The sequence below is a fragment of the Drosophila nasuta genome, chromosome X (assembly GCF_023558535.2).
Source record: "Drosophila nasuta strain 15112-1781.00 chromosome X, ASM2355853v1, whole genome shotgun sequence".
Lineage (NCBI taxonomy): Eukaryota > Metazoa > Arthropoda > Insecta > Diptera > Drosophilidae > Drosophila > Drosophila nasuta.
The window spans coordinates 4,950,417-4,975,053 of record NC_083459.1 but is presented as its reverse complement, the minus strand read 5'-3'; the positions used below and the strand labels follow the sequence as shown (position 1 = coordinate 4,975,053).

The window sequence follows — 24,637 nt, the reverse complement described above, 5'->3', positions numbered from 1 at the left end:
ATTAATTTGAAAGAGAGAGAAACTAAAAAAACGAAACTAAAATTATTTAAAGTAAAGAAAAAAAATCAGAGTAATAAAAACTCAAATTTCTGAAATGGTGAATTTAAATGAATTTAATTTTCAAGAAAGGGAAAAACGAAAATAAACTGAAGTAAGAAAAAGATTGCTTAAAAAAATAAAGAAACTGAAATAACATCAAAATAGAATGCACAAAAAATATAATTTAAAAATCTGATAGAAATGCTCCACAATAATATTCAAATTAAACTCAATTATTGAACAGATAAAAGCATACAAAAACTCATAACGATAAAAGTTAATTCAAAGCAAGTTTAATTATTCTGACCATAAGTTAACATTTTATACAAAAAGAAAAAGAATTATATATGTATGTAGTATATATATATATTATACATACAAAATATGGTCAAAAGTTCCCACACGTTAAACGTAAAGTTAAAAAAACAAACTCAACTATGAAATAGTAGGAGAAAAATGAAAATATTTTTAACTACAAACAGATGAAATTCATACACTTTAAATAATAATTCAAAGCTAAATTTATATGAAAACTAAAAAGATAAAATAAAAAAATAAATTATATTAAATAAAATTTATAAAGGCAATAAAAACTAAATATAAATTTATATTTAAAAAACATATTTTCAAGCTCTGCGTTTTTTTTGGTCAGTGTATTGTGGCAAGTGTATTACGAGTTCTTTAATTGCCAAAGGCATTTCTCAAGCAAAATTTATAATATTTTTTTGGGTTTTTGTCTCTTGCGCTTAATGAACAATCGAAGCGAGCAAACACATAAACAAACAGGACTTAGCTGCATGCGTTTTCTTTTAACTCTGCATTTGTATCTGTATCTGTATCTGTAGCTGCAGCTGTATCTGTATCTTAAACTGTAGCTGTCGTTCGCATTATTCGCGCGATAAATAATCGACAAGCAGCCGCTTGTTGTTGCATGCCTCGCTGCCTGGGTGGCAAAACAAGCAGCGAACAACAAAAACCAAAAAACAACAAAAATAAATGACTTCTTGTAGGAGTTGTGCTAAGCAGTCAACTTTGCATTGATAGCATTTGAAGTGCGTCTTAAAGAATCGGACTTCAAATGCTTTATACCTTATATGTTATATGGCAGACAATCAATTTATCAAGACTGCAAAATACCTTCAACATAATGCGAGTGAAAGAAGAACTGACCCAAGACGCCGCTGTCAGGCGGCAAAATGCAAGAGATACTTTTTTTTGGTTACCAACCAGCAAAGGCGCAGTAAAACAAAGTATGCTAAGTGAGTGGCAAAGTTTGTGGGCAAAACTTTAAAGTATTAAAGTATTCGTTTATTAAACTAATAAATTAATAAAAATAAATGACATTTTGATTTTATAATATTTTAATGTGTAATTTGTATGACTTCTTAGGTTATTACTTATTATAAGTCATGGAATGAACTTATTATCTTTAGATAGATAGATTCTAAATAAATAAAGAATATAAAAAATAACTTATTATAAGTAAATAGGAATAAAACTACTTTTAATATGAAAAAATTTGCTTTGAGAAATATAAAATATCTAATTATAAAATACTTTTCAAAAGAAATAATTGTCAATGAAATATTAAATATATTAAGAGTGCAAAAATAAAAATCAAATACTTTTCAAAAATGAATAATTTATATTTATTCATTTTATAAAAAAAAATAGTATTTGAAAATTCTAAAATCAAATCACTTTTCAACTGAAAGCATTTTCTATTTAAGCATATTTATATAATAAAATTTGACTAACGCAGTTTGTAAGAGTCGAGCATACTCGTTATTTACTGTTCTGAGCTTTGTCTGCGCTGCCTCAAGTCTCGCTTTGTTTGTATATGTGAGTGTGTGTGTTTTGGCCTGGTCGCTTCGCTTGGACGCAGCTGCGCATCTCAAACAACATTGTATCTGCAGCTTTGTATCTGTATCTGTAGCTGTTGCTGTTGCCGTTGCCGTTGTATGCGAGACAGACCCGCACTTGACCTTGAACTTGTACAGGTTTACTTTTGTTTTCTTTGGCTTGACTTTGACTTCGACTTCGACTTCGACTTCATCTTCGTCTTTGACTTTGGCCGTTTTTTGTTCGTTCGCTCTTCAACTTTTCTCAACTCTGAAGATTTGCCTTTCCTTTCTTCAGTTTCTTTCTGTTTTTTTTTTTTTTTGATTTTGGCCTTTCGACTTTTGCGGCGCGTGAACCTAATCAGGCTTAATGCCGTTCAGTTTATTGCTCTCACTCACTCACTCACTCACTCACTCACTCTCTCACGTTTGATCGCACTAGGATTGTTGCTTCCAGGAATCATTTTACAGCCTCATCGCCTCAGACTTATGCAGAACTCAATTCGATACGTACTTAATTTATATATTTATACTCCACTCGTATGCAAAAGAGATTTATGCGATTTATGGCAAAAAAAGAACACAACTTCAAGAAGCATTAATATCTTTGGCTTGATCTACAGATTCCCCGGAAAGCCAGTCTAAATAAAGAAGCGCAATCTTCTTTTGTTGCCTTTGTGCGTCAAGTTGAGGCAACAAACAACAACAGCAACACGAGTTAAATAACAATATCGCAATATCTATTTTAAGATTTATTTGTGCAGCAAAGAATTCGAGTTAGGAATCTCTTTGAATATATGTATATACTCAAGGATTTTCACATTTTTGAAGTTTGATTTCGCCTTTGCTTTTGCCTTGGCATTTGGTCAGGTAGAAGACCATTTGAAGTCTTATTCGATTGAAGCATTAACATGAATAGTTTTTGCAAATTCAAAAAAATCTTTTTTTGTTGGCTTTGCAGCAAGAAGTTTGCGTATTTTCTTAAAGAGAATTTTGATTGTGTGCTTCACTTGAAAAAGTAGAGTTATAAGTTAAAAGACTTAAGTCACACATATAAATAAGAATATATAAAGTATATTAATGGAATGTATAAATAAGAATATATTCATGAGAAAATCCATTAAAATACTATTGATCAAAGCTAAACACCTAAGAATAACCATTTCAATACTATCGATAAATGATAATCACCTGAGAAAAGCCATTTCAATACATAGATAGATTCGTTTAAAGAAGTGAAGATATAAAAAACTTAAGTCACATACATAAATAAGAAAATATAAAGAATATCAAGTGAATACATAAATAGGCATAAATTTGTTATGTTTGTTTTATTTTATTAAGTTTTTATATATTGTTTTTGTATAAAATTATAAATAACATAAAGTTACTTTTTTACTTTTTTACTTTTTTACTTTTTATGTATAAAAACAGTATAATCAATTTCTAAATTTTTGTTTATTTTCAATCAACTTTTTAAAGGTTTTGTCTTTCATGTTTTCCCAAAAAAGTTGTGTTTCAATTGACTCTGATGAAATAGATAGTGTCTGCTCAGCGCTATATCTGTTCTATATACCTTATACATCTTTTCTCAATAATTACTGTTAGTTATAAGTCAAATTTATCTGTTAGTTACGAGTTTTGTAGTTCTGTCTGCGTTTAGTTCTCTTGAAATGAGTTTCTGAGCGCAAAAGCAAAAACATGATATATGGGCTAGTGTTACAGCACAGCAATTGGCATAAATGGAAAGATGTGGCCATATGGAAGATATGTACACACACGCACACACACTCAAAGACACACACACACACTCGCAGATACAAGTCGAGTGTTGGACGAAGCGTGACATTTTCCTCATGAGCGAATTTTGCCTTATGCAGAGAGGAGCGTGTGTGTCGCTGACAATCTTAAGCTGCAACTCAATCTCAATTACAGACACCGTCAGATCTAGGTGAGCTAGACAAGATGCTGAGTGAGAGAGACAGAGCAAGATAAAGACAAAGACAGATAGAGCCTTGGGGTTGAGGCTGAGGCTGCAGGGATGGGCCACTGTGACTTCGACTTCGACAGCGACTGCGACTAAAGTGGAGAACTTAAAGGCAGAAGTAGAAGCAATTTCAAGTGCACAACAGAAAGAGATGGAAAGCGTAAGGTGTGAAAGAGACAGCATGAGGGACACAAAACAATCTATGACAAATGACATTGGACAAGTGGCAAGAAGCAGCAGCTTTATGTGTAACTGGAACCAGGTCCAGAGGTGTGACACAATTGTTCGCTATCAAATGACAACAACAATAACAGCAAGAACAACAAGAGCAACAAGAACTAAAACAACAGCATCAACAGCATGAATAAGAAGAAGAAGAAGCAGCCACAGCCTTTTGCTAATTCTTTGGAGCAGAGCAAAAGCGACAACATGAGATTAAGACTGAAGTGGAGACTTGAGACTGGACATGGACATGCACATAATTGGCATTGTTGCATTAGCCAACAACCAACAACCAAGCAGCAACAACCAACAACCACACGGCGTATACTCAATATCAGGTGAGAGTTATGCGCTGTTGTTAATTAACCATTTACGGACTGATTGCAGAATGACAGACAATCAGACAGTCAAACAGTCGGACAGTCAGACAGACAGACAGACAGACAGGAGAGCAAGACAAACAAACAAACAACACAGACAGGCGGACAGACAGACAGTTGCAGCTGTTGTTGGCTGCAAGTGTAACGAGGTCAGTTGCAAGCAGCTGGTGGCAAAAGCAAGCGAAGAAGCCAAGCGAATCTCTCTGCAAGCAGGTCAGGGAAGCGCCACCAAGGGCTGAGCACTCAACAAGCAACGTATTCAGTGTCATCGCAATACTATCGATAAGTGACAGGCATATGAGAATAACTATAACGATACTATCGATTAACGATAGACATGTGCACAGTATCATTGCAATACTATCGATAAGTGACAGGCATGTGAGAATAACTATAACAATACTATCGATTAACGATAGACATGTGCAAAGAAGTCATGGAAAATGGGGAACTGCTAAATTAGAGTAGATATCGCACATTTATTCAATAAATAATTCATTTATTTATCTCAATAAATAATAGATACTTGAGAATAATATACTATCGATCAACGTTCAACATCTAAAAATAGCCATTTCAATAACATCGATAACCGATAGACATGTGCAAAGTAGTTATGGGAATTGCGAAATTTTATCACAATTGTTACAAATATTGTTAAATTGGGTAATGTCTTTCCCACATTTCTTACAATACTATCGATAGACATTAAACACGGATATTAGCCATTACAATACTATCGATAAATGATATATAGCTCTTAGAATACTATCAAACAACGTTAGACACGTGAGGACAGCCTATCAATAGTATTGATAAGCCAAAGATATGTGAAAATACTAATAGGAATTTTGCAAATTTATATCAACTATTTAAAAAGTACTCATAATATAAAATACTTATATAAGTAGTCAGTCACGTTTATCGCCAATCGATAAATTCATCAATTAATTGAATTAAGAATTCGAATAGAAAATTCGCTATTAATGAACAAGATCATGCCTAACCCACATTTAAAATGCACTCAGTTATTAGACAGTTTCAATAGCAATGGATCGATTAATTTGCTTCAAGTTTTTAAATTAAGAAATAAGAAATTTCGTCAACTTACTTTACGACAGTTTCCAGTATATGCCGTTGTTGTTGTTGTTGCACTTGTTGCACTTGTTGCGCATATTGCTGCAAGTCAAATGAAGAAGCACAACTGCAAAGAAACAGAGAGAAAGAGAAAGAATTAGTGAATATATCGATTAATTTATTTTGTTGATTTGTCCACTTCGATTTCTTTAATTAATATGCACTGCACACTTGGCACTTGAATCAATCCAATTGATGCAGCGATATGTCAAGCTGAAAAAACGCACTCGCATTTCAAATGACGTTTTTCTTTTCGATTGTTTTCTTTCTTTTTTCGGGGGCGTTGACAGCCGATGAGGCGACTCCCCTTTGATGCGGAAAGTGGAGTGAAGTGCAGAGCACATGCACCACAGTCGTGCCACTCGTAAATAAATGTAACGCGCTACGAGTACACTGCGAGAAAATATCAATGTAATCCACAAACAAATTAAAGCTTATAATCGAAATCTAGCTGAAATTTGCTTGAACGATTTTTGCTACTGAATTCCAATTTGTTCTTAAAACAAATATAGTAATATATTTATTTGATGTTTTAGCTAAAATTTGTGACGAACACCACGAGGTTCTACTCATCTAAGCCTACTCTGTCTAGCTAACTTGCCGGCTCAGTTCAGGGCTGGGGTGGGTCTTTGGCTTCGACTGGGTAGTAAGTCATCATAAATTAAAGTGTAGACAGAGTGTAATACCAGGGGAGAGGGACAGTACTCATTTCGCATTATCTCAAACGCTCGCACATCTAGTGCCCAATCAAAATTAAAAGTTTAACGCCTCATTGTTTTCTTCTCCATAATATTCAGTATTTTAATACACATACTTCATTTTGTTTATAAAAATTATCTCTAATTAACAATAGTGCTTGATTTATCGAGCTATTATTTATCGTTACGTTAATCTGTTTTGTTTAAATATTTGTCTTCATGACTTAATAATACGAAAAATATACCAACACGGAACACACGGAATTGAAAGCCTCACAATCACAACCCCAATCAACTATAAATACAGTCACGGCTATGCCGTACTTACGCACTTTCCATCGAAGTTAGCAGGCCTGATAACCGATGAATCCGTCGTAGCATATATGATTGTTGATGATAGCTGTTAAAGATGATAAAAGGTTATGGTTATCAGGCTATCAATCCCTATGTACCCATGTTGGCTGTGTGAAAAGTCGAAAAAATGAGTTAGTTGATCTGACAAGTACTATTTACAAATTCAATTTAATTTTTCAAGTATTCAAACCATGTTGGCACTTTTAGTGCATTTTACGAACGAAAACAATCCAATGCAGATGGTGCTGGCGGGTTTTGTGTGGAGCCGTAGATCTCGCCGGAAGATCTACGCTCCTTTGAACGTCTCTAGTATCGCCTTCGCTTAGCCGCTATCGAATACCGTTTGATAATCTGCAGCGAAGATTCGCTGCCGCAAGATTATCGCCTTATTCCCACTCTAGCTGGCTGTTCGCAGCGAGGTTCGCTGCCTTCACCAATTCTCCCTTAGGCTTGCAGGTTAGGGTGAATATCCGCGTGCGCTTCACTAGTGGCACCTGTTCAACAGGTGGGGGGGGAAGGCGAGGACCGCAATGTGCAACACCTATTACACTCTATGGAGGGTCTAGCGTGTGCAATTGCCAGCGGTATGACCAATAAGCTGCATAAAATAACATTTTACCGCAAGGTCTAATCAGATTGACACTACTTACCAATCAGTGGCAAAGAGAAAATTTAGCAATTCTAAATTCTCTAAAAGAGCCGGCCAATCCAAGTTGGGACAAAGAAAATCTCGAATGCCCAAAAGTGTTGGCATTCCTTTCTCGGTTGCAGTATTATTTTATATTTATTTTTGCAATTTTTCTTTGCAAATTTTTGGTCTGATGTATTAATGTTCTCAGTGAAAAAAGTGCATAAGTGAAGATGGCTGCCCTTAGTGAGTGCTCAAAGCATCTCTGTGTGGATCAATGCAATACTTACTCCCCGTTCGATAGACTCAACAGTTGAGCTATGCTAAGTGGAGTTGCCAACTTAATTAAGGCTTTGGCGCATCAGCTGATGCTTTGATTTGTGACAATCAGATGTTTATTTGCAACTTTGCAACTTTAATTTGCAACTTTAATTTAGACAACTACCTCACAACAGCAGATTTTAATCGAGAGTTCAATCGAAGACGTAAAATCTGAAAGAAGGTAGTTACTCTTTGAATTCCCACAAGTCTTTAGCATGAAATTGACCAATTTCCTTGCCCTCTAAATTTTCTAATAGGTATAAGGCCTGTCCAATTTTTCGTTTTACTCGTGCCTTAAGGCCGACTGGTGCAAGCTTAGCGTTGAAATTGTGTGCCATATTGCTCAGTGCCCAGTTACGCTTAATTACTGTCTGGCCAACTTCAAAGGTTCGTTGTTTAGTACGAAAGTTATACGATCTCTGATTCTTTTCATATGCCTTTTTCAGATATTTGTGAATATCAGCACGGATTTTAGAAAATTTGTCAGCACGATCGAGTCGAGCAGTTCCTTCACTTAAGAGATTCAAATTTTTAAGTACTGTGTAGTCTTTACCATGCGTCATCATATGTTGTCCAAATACAACATAGTACGGTGACGCGCCTATCGATTGATGTATGTTATTGCGTAGAGCACAATTGATACTGCTAACATATATATCCCATTCTCGCTGGTCTGAACGAATAAATGATCTTAACGCCGCATTAATGGATCTATTGACTCTTTCAGCTGCATTACTTTGAGGGAATATGCTCCAGTGAACATGTGTTTGATACCATACGAAGACAAAAATGCAGCGAATTCTCGGCTTTTAAACTGAGTGCCGTTGTCGCTGATTATGAACTCTGGTGTGCCAAAACAGTTAAATACAGTGTTGCGCAAGTGATCAATGATTATTAAAGTCGAAAATTTCTTAACTGGTATAAGAAATGTGAATTTTGAAAGATGATCTAGGATGATAAAAATTCCAATATTACCAAGTTTTGAGCGTGGAAACGGACCTATGAAATCTATGTAGAGTCTTTGAAATACTCGCTCACTAATTGTTTGAATACCCATTGGCGGCTTTAGATTTTGTGTCGGGTATTTTGAGGTTTGACATATTTCGCATTTGCTAATAAAGTCTCGCACTTCCACTACCATTCGTGGCCAATAAAAATGCCTACGAATGCGTTCTAGACACTTCGCTGTGCCGCAATGTGCTGACGTTGGGGTACAATGAGCTGAAACTATCACCGAATTTCTGAGAGATGTAGGGACGTACAGTTTCCAGCCATCGCCAATATCTTCGCTGACGTCGGAAGGCAATACTGCTCTGTAATATAAATATCCGTCTATGATTTTGAAATCCGGAAGATTGGATTTGCTCATCTTCTCTTTTAACTCGACATAATCACTTTCGAGAAATGCATCCGAGTTTAAATCTATCTCTGGTAGTATTTCGAGCTCAACAACATCTACATTTTCTTCGAATGCTCTGGAAAGAGTGTCAGCGACTACATTTTGACTGCCCTTTCGATGTTCGATCTGAAAATCCATTCCTTGTAGCTTTAACGCCCACCGAGCAAGTCTGCCATGAAGGTCTGTTTGATTCATCAACCATTTCAGACTTGCATGATCGGTTATAACTTTGAATGATTGGCCTTCTATATACATACGGAATCGCTTAATGGCTAATACAACTGCCAAGCATTCTAATTCCGTTGTAGAATAATTTCGTTGTGCTTTGTTCAACTTTTTCGACATATATGCAATGGGTAGTTCGTTGCCTTCTGCATCAAGTTGAGCTAATACGGCGCCGATGCCATATGTTGAAGCGTCACATTGCACTATGAATGGCAACTCATAGTTGGGATGACGCAAAAACGGAGCAGCACATAGTCTATGTTTTATTGCTTCGAACGCATGTTGGGCCTCTTCATTCCATTCAAATTTCTTTCCTTTTAGCAGCTCTGTTAGTTCAAAGATGACCGTTGAGTACTGGGGAATAAAACGCTGGTACCAACCAGTCATGCCCAGGAATCGTCTCAGTTGGCGTCTGGACTGTGGCACCGGAAATTCGGAAACGGCTTGCACTTTCATTGGATTTACTCGAAGTGTGCCTTCTCCTACTACATGGCCTAAGTAATCTACTTCTCGTATTCCAAACTGACTTTTGGTAACATTTATTGTTAGTCCCGCTTTTCGTAATCTATTTGCCACTTCGGTCAGATGCAGTAAGTGGTCTTCAAAGTTAGAGGACATGACCAATAGATCATCTAGGTAAACGAATACGTGTTCCTTCATGTCATAGGAATTACTTGATCCATAAGACGACACATTGTATGAGGTGAGTTACACAAGCCAAATGGCATCCGAGTAAACTGATACAAGGGTCTATTTGGTACCGTAAAAGCAGTTTTTGGTCGCGCTTCTTTGTCTAGAGAAATTTGCCAAAAGGCATCTTTTAAATCGATTTTGGAAATGCACTTAACAGATGGCAATCGACTTAGAAGACCTTCTAAGCTAGGCATGGGATATGCGTCCTTCTTCGTCACTGCATTTAGCTTTCGAGAATCAAGACATAGACGATCTTTGCCAGGTTTAACAATCAAAACCACAGGCGAGGACCATGCAGAGTTCGAAGCTTCTTCTATTACTCCTAAACGTAACATGCGGTCAATCTCGGCACAAAGTCGCTTTTCTTTAGCTGGAGATATGGGATAGTATCTTTGTTTAATGGGAGTACTATCTCCTGTGTCTATAGAATGTTCAAGAAGTGTTGTTTTTCCTAAGCCGTCCCTTTCGCATGACGGAAAAAATCAACAACTGCTTGTAATCTGCGTTTTGCATTACTGTAAGAGACAATTTGGGTATCGTTTCATTTTCAATTTCAGATTCAGTTACTGCATTAACATAACTAACAGAAATTCCAAATTTATTCCAAAAGTCAATTCCGCAAATAACATCTTGCGTGATGGCGCTAACAATTAGGAACTCAAACGATTGCTTTGTCGAATTATATTCGATTGGAAGATTAATGGTACCAGCGACCTTTTGAGGTTGTCCATCAGCAGTTTTAACAAATCCTTTGGATTTAAGATAGTTAATATTATTTTCAAGAATGTACTTTGCTAAGTTTCCTCCGATCACGCTTTTATTTGCTCCGCTATCGAGCAAGGCCAAACAACGCTGATCGAGAATGTTGAGGTAAGTAAAGGGTCGTATATCGTTGTCTTTATTTACGATAGCTGATATCCTATAAGAATTTAGTACACGCTTTTTCGACCAAAATGTATGCATACGATGAGCAGCACGCGATTTCGGAGATGTGTGTATTTTTCTTAATCGCAAATGATAAGGTATAAAATGTCGATGAATTTGTAAGTCAGGTAAGTTATTCGATATAGCAGGTGGTTGAGAATACTCTAGAGAATTTGGTTCTATTTTTAATTGCGGATATCCGCTTTTGGTGGTAAGCGAATACCCTTCTGCGAGTTTTCCTGTTTGGTTTTACATTTTGTACAATTTGGTTTATATGTGTCAAGTTTTCCACAGCCATAACAAAATATACGACGTGATTTCAGGCAATCCTGGTAACGATGACCAATTTCATCGCAATTCCAGCATTTGAAATTATCAGAGTACTTCATAGCATTTACATCTGCTGATTCTGAGTCTTCATCTTCCGAGCCTGACTCCAGGTCTTTTTCTAAAGCAATCTCATGAATAACTCGGTTGGGGTTATTCGATCGATTTTGATGTTTAGGCAGTTGTGAGTAGAATTCTTCATGTTTGTGACATTCTCTACGAAGGATAGCTAAATTTGAAATTGGGACATGTAATAGTTCATGTCGAAGATCTGGTTTCAAATTATGTTTAACATAAGAGACCAATTCGGTATCGGATAGACGAGAATTAAGCGTATCTGCTATGTTTAACATCGCATCCAGATATTCATCAAAAGGTTCATTAAACTTTTGTTTCCTGCGTCTTAAGCTATCTTTTATGTCTTCATCGGTTCTTTGATTTTGGTATCTTTCGCATAAACGAGAACAAAGATTATACCAATTCCTATGATGAGAGCTACGATGAAACCTCCAATAGAATGTTAACGCTGGACCTGAGAATAGTAAGTGCGCAAACTGATACAACGTATTAAAGTTTCCGCTCAAACAACGAGAGGTCAAGCAATTTATTCGATATATAAAGTCATCGATTGGTATATCAGTTGGTGTACCACTGAACTTAAGATGCCAATTAACAATGGTACTGGAAATTCGGTCAGGCCGATCGAGACTACCAGATATATTTCCTGATTGCCCCAATCCTTCGTTATTCTGATCTGGAATTTCGTTATCCCATTCCAATTGCGGTTCCTCGGAACGAACTATTGGCGGTTGGGCGGCAATATTTAAGTTTCTAAAGGCAAATTCAACCTGATCAGCGATAGTAGCGACTAGTTCCGCTCGAAAGTTATCGAGTGAAGAAGTGATAAGTCCTTGAACTCGTTGTTCAGACACAGCTGGAACGGGTGTGGTTGTACTTCCTGTTGATGCTCGGGGTAAGCGACTTTCTCGCGCAGCATTTTGATGCTGCCTGGAAGTAGGTACATTTTGTTCTAAGCTTGCCCTGTGTTGCCAAGAAGGAGATTGTGCGGCATTTCTCATGAGATTCTCTCTCTGATTAGCTCTTGTTTTTGGTCGATCTCGTGGTTTAGTACCAGCGGCTCCCGAGGCTTCGCGTGAAACTGGGGGTGCTGCAACTGTATGAAGCATGCTTAACCCTTCAGATTGTTCTGAGCCAAAAATATCTCCTATCCTGCACGGCTTTTGCAAGTTGGACAAGTTTCGCTAGTATTGAGCCAATTGGATATACATTCGGAGTGAAAGTTATGACTACAAGGGGTTTTTACTAATTCAAATTCAGACGATTTTAAATCATTGCAAATTTTGCAAAGAATTAGTGAACTAGCTGATGCGAGGTTTTCGTCGCTGCGAGTAACCGGCATAATGAATTAAAATATGAATGTGAACTAGTACGGTATTCGATATTGACAAGGTAATTGACAAAAATAAGTTTACGATATGCGATAATATAGTGTTCAAGTTTTAAGTTTTAAGTTTGGGACTTACCCTTCAATGCGATTTTAAGACAATGCGAAGTGTGTACTGAGAGTCTGAATCTACTTTGATTAGTAACGTATTTGATGAGTGTTTGTGATTGAAAGAGGAACAGATCGATATTAACCAATACTGAACAATTCTCGATTTCAATACCACAACACAATATTGTGTACTGGGCCTAACAATGATTCGGTAGAGAATCGAAATTCATCCAATTCTACAAAAAATTTCCTTAATCACATTATTGGCCAGAAAATTGCATTTAACAGGTTTAATTCATTGATAACACTATCAATTAATGAATCCGCTATGTATGTTCTTTTCGCCTGGTCTGCTTCCGACGTTCTCATCAGTAAACAGCCAATCCAGAAGGCAGAAAATTCATACATCTATGTTTTCAATAAAAGAATGAATAGTTTGATGAGGAAATGTTTATTTTGGGGCACATTTTCCATAGGCCTCACGAGTTGGGCGCCATTTAATTATGTGACGAACACCACGAGGTTCTACTCATCTAAGCCTACTCTGTCTAGCTAACTTGCCGGCTCAGTTCAGGGCTGGGGTGGGTCTTTGGCTTCGACTGGGTAGTAAGTCATCATAAATTAAAGTGTAGACAGAGTGTAATACCAGGGAGAGGGACAGTACTCATTTCGCATTATCTCAAACGCTCGCACATCTAGTGCCCAATCAAAATTAAAAGTTTAACGCCTCATTGTTTTCTTCTCCATAATATTCAGTATTTTAATACACATACTTCATTTTGTTTATAAAAATTATCTCTAATTAACAATAGTGCTTGATTTATCGAGCTATTATTTATCGTTACGTTAATCTGTTTTGTTTAAATATTTGTCTTCATGACTTAATAATACGAAAAATATACCAACACGGAACACACGGAATTGAAAGCCTCACAATCACAACCCCAATCAACTATAAATACAGTCACGGCTATGCCGTACTTACGCACTTTCCATCGAAGTTAGCAGGCCTGATAACCGATGAATCCGTCGTAGCATATATGATTGTTGATGATAGCTGTTAAAGATGATAAAAGGTTATGGTTATCAGGCTATCAATCCCTATGTACCCATGTTGGCTGTGTGAAAAGTCGAAAAAATGAGTTAGTTGATCTGACAAGTACTATTTACAAATTCAATTTAATTTTTCAAGTATTCAAACCATGTTGGCACTTTTAGTGCATTTTACGAACGAAAACAATCCAATGCAGATGGTGCTGGCGGGTTTTGTGTGGAGCCGTAGATCTCGCCGGAAGATCTACGCTCCTTTGAACGTCTCTAGTATCGCCTTCGCTTAGCCGCTATCGAATACCGTTTGATAATCTGCAGCGAAGATTCGCTGCCGCAAGATTATCGCCTTATTCCCACTCTAGCTGGCTGTTCGCAGCGAGGTTCGCTGCCTTCACCAATTCTCCCTTAGGCTTGCAGGTTAGGGTGAATATCCGCGTGCGCTTCACTAGTGGCACCTGTTCAACAGGTGGGGGGGGAAGGCGAGGACCGCAATGTGCAACACCTATTACACTCTATGGAGGGTCTAGCGTGTGCAATTGCCAGCGGTATGACCAATAAGCTGCATAAAATAACATTTTTACCGCAAGGTCTAATCAGATTGACACTACTTACCAATCAGTGGCAAAGAGAAAATTTAGCAATTCTAAATTCTCTAAAAGAGCCGGCCAATCCAAGTTGGGACAAAAGAAAATCTCGAATGCCCAAAAGTGTTGGCATTCCTTTCTCGGTTGCAGTATTATTTTATATTTATTTTTGCAATTTTTCTTTGCAAATTTTTGGTCTGATGTATTAATGTTCTCAGTGAAAAAAAGTGCATAAGTGAAGATGGCTGCCCTTAGTGAGTGCTCAAAGCATCTCTGTGTGGATCAATGCAATACTTACTCCCCGTTCGATAGACTCAACAGTTGAGCTATGCTAAGTGGAGTTGCCAACTTAATTAAGGCTTTGGCGCATCAGCTGATGCTTTGATTTGTGACAATCAGATGTTTATTTGCAACTTTGCAACTTTAATTTGCAACTTTAATTTAGACAACTACCTCACAAATTTAAATAAGTTAATGTAAATTCTAAAATAAATTAATTTTGTGTTTTCTTCTATATATTTCTACTTTTTGTTTTGGTATTATAAATTTCCATTTACTAAGTCTTTTGGTATTTTATAATTTTTGGATGCTATTCTTATTGGTACTTATTTATTACCATCAATATAAACATTATATAGCTTTCAGTATATTCTTTTAGTATTTTTATATTTTAAGTATTTGTATTTGTTTAATCCCATATATAATTTTCTGTATGGTATATTTGTCTTAGTGGTATTTTTTTTATACATGTTTAATTTTTTATTGGAATTGATATATTTCCATATACTATATTTTTTGGTATTTTAAATTTCCCTATACTAAGTCATTTGTTATTTTATAACTTTTACATACTATACTTATTGGTATTTATTTAATACTATATAGAATTTTTGTATGCTATATTTTTCGGTATTTTTAGGTTTGTAATATTTTTCACAATTACCTTCGGAAAGTTTTAGTTTTGTCTTATGATATTGCTTATTTAATATTTACTTTTTGATCTTCATTTCAACTAATTGCATTTATGTGTCGTTATTTAATTATAGCTACTTGTTAGGGAAAGATCCTTGCTTTCCATACATATACATATGTATGTTAGCATTAACTAACACCATCTAAAGCATATCTCTGTTTTTGGGTAGTAATTTCTCGCAGTGTGAAGAGCTGACAGCAAATCGGGTCAATCAACTGGCCAGCAGACAGAACAAAACAAGACAAGACACGTCGCTTGGCTTGGCTCCCCTTTTGCCTGCTCCCCCTTGACACCCCAGTTGTGGTCTTGCTTGCCTCGTTTGCTACCTTTTGCTGTTGCCCACCAAGTTGATAGCACGCACGTGATGTGCAGACTGAACGAACGAGCTGCGTACCAAATCTGAATGAAGAATTTATGAATGAAGCTGATGCGTGAGCGAAGCCACAATCACCGAGTGCTATGAGTGTGTGTGTGTGTGTGAGTCAGTGTGTGTGTGTATGTGTCTCGCACGTTGGAGGATCACTAGCTTAACGCAGCGCAGCTCAGCTCAGCAAGCTGCTAAGATATAAAGATACAAATGTATCTTTTCGCACGTGCCAAGCGATTATCAATAAAAAGCTAATCACAGCGCATAGTTGCTCCGTCGATTAGCAACTCCCGCCCTCCCTCTCCCCCTCTCTGCACCCCTTTCCCCATACTTCTTCTCTTCCCCACACTTTTGGCTGCTGAAATTTCCGCTACGCCCACCGTTTGTTGTGGCACTCAAAGGTTGCTCTTGGCTACTGTGCAACGGCAGCTGACGTCTTGACTGAATGACTGGCTGCCTTGGCTGCCTTGGCTGCATGTGGCATGCCACCATAGGATGTATCTGCAATTGCGACTCTATCTGTATCTGTAGCTGTGTTTCTCTCTCTGTCTCTCTCTCTCTCTCTATAGCTGTTGCTGTTTGGCACGCATGTCTCGTTGGCCGCCGTCTGACGCATTGTGCGTGGCTCAACAACTTGAAATTGTGGCATAAACACGTTCTACAATTTCCGGCATGAGTCTTGTTGGCGTTGTTGTTGCTGTTGCCGTCTTGCTTGTCGACTGCCGTCTGTCGATTGTTGCTGTTGTTGTTGTTGTTGTTTATTAGTTTCATTGATCATCATCATCACTCGCTTTAATGTGATCTCTCTCTTAGTCTCTCCTTCTCTCTCTCCCTTTCTCTGCTTCCCTTTGGCAAACGCAACCGCAACAACCGCAACTGACCTCTTGCCCTAATTGAATGCCTTTTTTCCCTCATCCTCCGCCTCCGCCTCCTTCTCCTCTAAAAGCTAATTTCGACACTTGCAGAATGATTTGGGGAACAGGTAATTGATCGCAGAATTCGATTTGAACGAATTGCAGATGCAAAGAGAAAGAGAGAGTGAGAGAGGCAAAGATCAACCACAAAATCCACAAATGCGCTGACCCACAAAAAACATATAAATGAATGAATGAACTAATGTGATGGCGTATTAACAGCTAATGAAGAGGCAAAAAAGTGAAGAAAGACTAACAAAAACCAAAAAAAAGTGAGCGTAATTTGCTGAGAAATTAAATAGAAAATATGGCAAGAACTCTAAGAAATTGTATTGATAAATTGTCAAAGTCAAAGCCATAAACAATTTTGAACTACTTCCCAGGCAATAAGTTCAAAGTAGATCAAGTTTTTCGTTTGTAGTCAAATAAATAAGTCAACGAGCTGGAGACTGAAATATATGAGTGTGACCTTGCCAAAGCTGCTAAAGGTCTTGGCGCTGGGGTCTCGAACTTGCTTTTTGGGGGTCTCGCTTTAAAAGGTCTTTCATCTGCAGCAAAATGACAAATTTGGTCGCTTTGGCTTTAGAACAATTAATTCGTTATGTTTTGCGGCTTTTTGTTTTGTAAACTTTTGTCGACAAACGAAATAGAAGAAAAATCAACAAAAATTAAGCAAGTGGTGGGATGGTCCGATCAGACAGACGGACGGACGGACAGACGGACAGACAGACAGACGGAGACTGACCTTAGGCGACTACCGAGTTGGACTCTGCGTCCAACTGTGATCACAAGTGTTGCGCATGTGCGCGCACTCAAATGATCGTAAATTAAATAAAAATTAACTTTCGATTTCGATATTTGTTATTGCTGTTTGAGTAATTAATTGATGACGCTTTAAAGGGCAATTACCGAAAAGAGCGACACATTTTGCTTAGTTGTTGGGAAGGGCTTTTTTTTTTTGTTTTTGTTCGAGGACAGAGCAAACATCAGTTGAATCATTAGCGATAATGATCGCATGGGTAATCAAAAGAAGAAAAACCAAGTGTGTGAATGCCAAGTCAATGGCATGTCAAATGACCAGGTCAAGTTTTCAAGTGGCCAAATGGCCAAATGGTCAAGACAGCGTGCGCTGATCAATTAAAGGTTCAAGAAAAGCAACAAACCTAATAAACATAATAAACATGCCAATGGCATTATAATGAACAACCCATGCCTAAGTCGGAAAACCAAAACCAAAACCAAAACCAAATCGAAATCCAAATCAATTTCAACTCAGCAGGCTATCGATTGGATTGACCAACTCCAACTTTAACTTCAACTCCACATTTACATTTTACAAGTTTGTCTCGCAGCAATTAAATCATGTTGAAGGCTTTACAGCCATCTTTTACACGCATCGTAGAAAGTTTAATTTGTTTGACTTCGGATTTGGATTTGTATTTGGATTTAGCTTTTTGTCCGCTTTCGTTGTTATTGGGCCATATAACAAGCTTTACGATCCCATTTTGTCGCATTGGGCAACAGATGCATTCATTCAACATTCAAATATCAAATAAGTTGTTTTGGATTCTGGATTCTCATTTGCATAATGACTTGTTTCGTGTATCTGTCACTCAAATCGTTTGACATGATCGTTTAACAAGTACTAAATTATGTAAGATTGGACAAAAACAAACCTCTTGATTATTAACGCACAAATTTAGTAAATTAAATACACATTTGAGATTTTTACTGTCTAAGAGAAATTCTTCGAGTAAACAATATGTTCCATCTTTGCTATTCAAATTATTATTATTTAAAGAAATGTTCAATTATTGTAGAATTAATGCATTTACTTTATTATGCACTTCTACTGGAAAAATTCTCAGAAAAATTACAGCTTTGGCTGACAATCTGGTATATTTCGCATGCTATGGTATATTTTACATATTTTGAATGTAGTACTGTACCAATATACCGTATATATGAATTTATTATATTTTAAATTTTTCGTTGTATAATAATTTGGTGTGTTGGTATATTTGTGGTATATTAATTTGGTATACATTAATACCGCACTCTTTTGCTTTTATTCGCCATAGATAGCAAGCACCTTGCAGTGGAGCACACTCTACTGTAGCTTTTTCACTTGTTTTTATTAAATATTACTTATTCTTTTGTTTTTTATTAATTGATCAACTTATTAATTTTTTAACTGTTGTTCTGCATTACGCATAAAACTATTTGAATTTTCTTTTAATACTGCACTGGTTCAATTACTTAATAGTGAAAAATCGAACACGAAAAAAAAAGTTTTCTTTCTTCTTATATTTCTTTCTTCTTTCTTATTATATTATTTTATTTCTTAAATGACATTTTTATGAAGTTTGCTCACTATTGATTGGCGATCGTTAGGATCGCAATGCCTATCGATAGGCAGTCACGCGTGTTATCGCTATCGATGATCGCCGCCACATTTCATTGTCATGTGATTTCCGCGTCGTCTTCTCGCCACATTCCCCATTCGCATATCACGAATATCTCGAGTCGCGAATCGCGAATCGCATTCGCATGCATATCGCGGCTTTAACCATATTTGTCAACCAACGCCCATTTGGTCATCGATCGCCGCTGCATGCTATGCGAGTGTGTATTCAGATACAGATACAGATACTATATGCAAATATACATATATATGTAATTGTTCCGTCATATATCATCGCCAATTGGCAACGACAGGAGTAAAAGGAGGAGGCGGAGGAGGAGGTGGAGGAGAACGACAACGGCGCCAATTGCATTAATATATCAGTGAGAGCGAAGTTTGGGGGGACGCAACTGAGAACGGGTTAAATATTGATGATAATGCAAGTTGGAGGGAAAATGCTCGCCGATTAATTGCCGCAAACAGCGAGAACTCGCCGCGCATGCATAGATAAATATTAACGACTAACGACACCGATCTCTCTCTCCTCCCCCAACATCAACAACGATTTCCTCAATCTGCAGTATAACAATCTATTCCACCCCACAGCGCATACACACACACACACACATACACATCGCATACGTAGCACAGTTGTTACTGTGTAACGAATGAATGACCAAAGCCCAAACGAATTGCGCAGCGATAAATTACAAAAGGAATTCGCAACGCCCAAACGTCCCCAAAACGAGGCGTAACGAAGGCGGCAGCCGAGGAATTTCGCCAGTGTTGCAAAACGCCTGTCTTCAGAGTGTGGGAAAACGAGGTGGCCCAAAGAATTGAGGGCAATTAACTGTGTGTGTGTGTATTGAGTATGTGTGTGTGTGTGATAGAAAAGTAACTAAACGTTAATACAGAAATGCATTTGGAGAGAGAGAGCGAACTGAAAAGGGAATTGACAAAGTTAAGTAAATAAGAATTAGACTTCAGCAGACGAAATGAACTGAAGGGAAATCTTAATTCATATACATTTTTTGCTTTTAAAAAATATAATTGTATAAATTTTAAACAATAATAAAGAATGAACTTAAAGAGAGAAAAAAGTTATTGTAATTGTTCAAGAGAGGAAAGGCAGAATTAATCCAATAAAAAGTAAAAGTTAAGAGTTAAAGAGTTAGATATGAAATAAGAAATAAAAGATAATGAAATATTTTTTTAGTTCTTCACCATCTTGAAATAAAATTAAAATTGTAATTAAGTGCAACCTTCTTTCATTTTCACGGCATATACTCCTTCAGAATTTAATAGAAATTTAACTACAAATTTGACTTTAATAAACACAAAACAATCGCAAGTTTAGTAAAATGTATTTTTAAGCCTACTTGTCTTAGTAACTTTGGCTGATCTGGTATAATCCGGTATATTTTGCACGGTACATATTTGCTATGGTATATTTGAAATAAAAAATGCCAAATATAGATTTTGGTATATTTACGGAGTACATTAATTCGGTATATTTTGGTTAAGCACATTCGACTGTAGCTTTCTTACTTATTAAATCAAACATTTGTAACATAATCTGACAGAAAAACTGTGTATTTATAGTATATAGTATATATTAATTACTTTTTGATCTAATAATAAATTCTATAACAATTGAACTTAAGCAACATTGCTCACTTGCAATTTAAAAAAGAAATTTAACTAACAAATTAAAAAAGAAATTTCATTAAAATTGCAATTAAATGTAATCTTTTGTATTAATTTCTTGGTACACATTTATATTAAAATTTGAAATGAGCAATAGAGCAATATAAAAGTAGAGCAATGTTACATTTTTTAACTCAATTTCTTTTCAATTGAAACAGAAATTTTACTAAAATAATTTAAATGAATACTCATTTTCTAATTAAAAATAAATTTCATAAAAATTGCAATTAAATGCAACAATTTTGCGACATCTTTTGTGCGAGAGATACTTTTATGCACATGCTTTTAAAAAAGATACTTTTTATAAATACATGTACATATGTGTGTATTCAGCTCATTCAGACATTTATTCAAGGCAAACTCTCGGTCTTGCCTGCCACATTATGAGACTCCACATTTCTCCCTCTCTGCACATTTCTCCCTCATCCCCCTCTCACTCTCCCTCCTCTCTGTGCCATACTTTTAATGAACTTTCCGCGCAGCATCCGCAGACGAGAAACCTTTGTGCACTGCGTTCACCCCTCGAGCCCTGTGAGTGTATTCATTTAGTGATAGTGAATATTACCCGCATGCACTTATTCACTTACTCCGCCACTGCAATCGAATTATTTATGCAAATTTTATGCGCAAACGCAAAAGAGAAAAAAAAATAACGCTTGCATTTTCATGACAATAATAAAAAAGTGTGTATGTATAATAAATATGTATTTAAATGTGCACATATGTGTGTGATAACAGCATAAATCTGTGTGGCATTAAATGAGTATGTGTGTGTGTGTGTGCTTAATGCACTTTGAGTTTCGCTTTTGCAACTTGAAACGAATCGCATCGAATCGAGTTGAGTTCCATTGCGTTAAGTTCGAGTCAAGTCGCGTCGGGTCTCTGCGCTTGGGGGGCGTGGGTACTCACACTCACACTCACACACACTCATACTACTACTCATATTCATACTCATACCCATACTCATTCATGCAGCCAAACTCACACTCATGGAGCAAACGGGGGCGTCTGTTGTCGGCATTTGTCAAAGGCATTTGGCTACCGATTTGTTTTACTTGCAACTTCGACATTGGCGGCAACTTGTTGTGGCAACAACAACAACAGCAACAACAACGGTTAAAATTGCAGTAGTTATTCTTGAGAGTGTGTATTATTTTGTTTTTGTTTTTCTTTTTTTTTGGGCAACTAATGAGGTTGCATGCAACATGTGTCCACATAATTAAATAAATCTCCTCCGTAAAACTGGCCACAAGAAGTGCATTCGCACTATCTGCCAACTATAGTAGCATATGTATCTGCAAGATACTTAATGTATCTCTACACAGAGCGAACTTTTAACACACAAACTTTTTCCATTTATTTCCTTTTGTGTTGAATAGAATATTTTATGCTCTTTTGTTGACCGCTGTTTTCGCTGAGTGTAGCTGGCGAGCAGCTTGGCCACTCGTGGTTGCGTTGTGTTGTTGGTTTTCGTTAATTAATGCAGCCACAAAAGCAACACTAACAACGCAGACAACAACAGCAACAGCAAACAAACAACGCACCAAGTTGTCGTTGGCAGGCGGCAAGTTTCAGTGACTAAATTGAACTTTTCAAATGATTTAAGCCAAATGCCACTTTGCATTCAGGGCCATCGACTTGGCCACACACACAGTTGCAAGCACACACACACAGACACACACAGAAAGAGATAGAGACTAGACAGACATGGAAATGGGCGTTTTGCAGCTATGTAGCTGTATCTATATCTATACATTTGTATCTGTTTCTGTATCTGTATCTGTGACTACGACTGCGACTGCGTCTGCAACTCGGATGCCTTGACAAGTCAATTTTAGTCGCGTCTAACGGTAACAAGCTGTTGACAGACAGAGAAAGAGATAGAGGGAGATGGAGATGGAGATGGAGAGACAGTTGTCAAATCAAATGCGACTGCAACTAATGAACTATTAAAATCCATAAGTCAATCAGTTTGAGCACCACAAAAAAAAAAACAGCACAGAATACAGAACACACAAAACGGAAAGAACAGACAGCTGCTAAATATATAATCTCATGCCAAAGCCGAGCAAAAATGCATCTCAAGATGCAAGTGAGATACTTTTGTGCAGACGCATAAATGGCAATTAAAAATACACTGTATTTCAAAACTAACACACGACACTTAAGAATGTGAACTTTAATGACTAGCAATAGGAGGAACAACAACAACAGCAGCAGGTGATTAAAGCTTTCTAGAGCTAACGCATTTAAGATATATTCATTAACAACTCTATAAGAGATCTCAGCTAGAGAGCAAATTTGTGTACAACACGATTTTCTAACTCTATGGGAGGTGCTCAGAGAATGATCAAATGAAATTCCTTAATTTTTAGTAAGTTTCTATCAAAATAAACATTCATCTGTTTTTTTTTTTCATCTCTAGAACTAACCCAATCTATTGACATTATCATATATAAATGGTGTCTGAATTCTTTAAGATATTATCGACTCTAAGACAGCTTCATACAAAATTTCAGCTAATTTGTTGATCGCCGAGCTGAGTTCACATAGTTTGAATTCGGAAATGTGTTGAATTAATGTTCAATTGCAATTCTTTAATTTGTATTAAAATAAATATCCATCATCGCTTTCTATGCCCTACAACTAATTTGTTGATCGCCAAGCTGAATTCGCATAGTTTGATTGAAATTCTTTTATTATACCCGCTACCCATAGGGTAGAAGGGTATTATAACTTTGTGCCGGCAGGAAATGTATGTAACAGGTAGAAGGAGGCATCTCCGACCCTATAAAGTATATATATTCTTGATCAGCGTCAACAGCCGAGACGATACAGCCATGTCCGTCTGTCCGTCCGTCCGTCTGTCCGTATGAACACCTAGATCTCAGAGAGAGATAGAGCTATAATTTTTCGACAGCATTTGTTATGTTTGCACGCAGATCAAGTTTGTTTCAAATTTTTGCCACGCCCACTTCCGCCCCTGCAAATCAAAAAAATCGAATAACAAGCGTAATTTTAAAGATAGACTTACGAATTTTGGTATATACAGTAATAACTATAGTAGTTATGATCTCTGCAAATTTGGTTGCGATCAGAAAAAATTGTGGAAGTAATTAAAGAAATACTTTTGTATGGGCAAAAACGCCTACTTACTAGGGGTCTGAGTTGCTTTGGCTGAAAATCTGGTATATTGTGCCGTCTATGGTATATTTTGAATGCGGTACTATATCGATATACCACATATACCATTTGGTATATTTTTAGTATTTTTTGCAGTATATTTGGTATATTTTGAGAATATTACCGCAAAATATATTATTTTTATTCAAAATGGGTAGCGGGTATCTCACAGTCGAGTGCACTCGACTGTAGCTTTCTTACTTGTTTTTAGTTAGCTTTTATCAAAATAAATATCCGTCTGTCCACCGCTTTCTATGCTTAACATTCTCTGCTGTGTTAGAACTAACCGAATCTATGCACTATATCATATATAAATCATAGTTTTACAGCTTTGCTATGGTCTGAAATACTTCAACATATTATTGATCTTCACTTTTCGATGCTAAGACATCTCTGTGCCAAGTTTCAGCTAATTTGTTGATCGCCAAGCTGAGTTCACATGGTTTGGATTCGAGACCGAAAATATGAAATATGAAATATGAAGAAAATGTTAATATGCTGCACGTGCCACGTTAATTATGCTTAATTACAGTGATGAGTTTAGCTGATCAATCAATGCCAATGCTAATGCTAATGCTAATGATCAAGTCAAAGTCTTGGCCAAGATCTCGATTCGAACGAGGCTTAAACGATGATATCCGGTGTGTTGAAATTGGGAATTTACCGATGTGGATGTGGATGTGTAAATGTGATGGCGTATTAAAGTAAAGCCACCCCAAATGTCAGACCACAAAAGGGGAGATTACACGCCAGCTTGGGGCAGG

General features: G+C 36.8%; 1 protein-coding gene across 2 annotated transcripts in view; it reads right to left on the bottom strand.

Moving 5' to 3' along the window:
• The window catches only part of LOC132796050 (GAS2-like protein pickled eggs), a 92,964-nt gene that overhangs the window by 46,943 nt on the left and 21,384 nt on the right, over positions 1 to 24,637 (bottom strand). For both annotated transcript variants that reach the window (XM_060807079.1, XM_060807078.1), the window contains exon 3: positions 5,581 to 5,673. The gene's annotated coding sequence lies outside the window, so the exon portion shown is untranslated. The remainder of the gene's footprint in view (positions 1 to 5,580; positions 5,674 to 24,637) is intronic.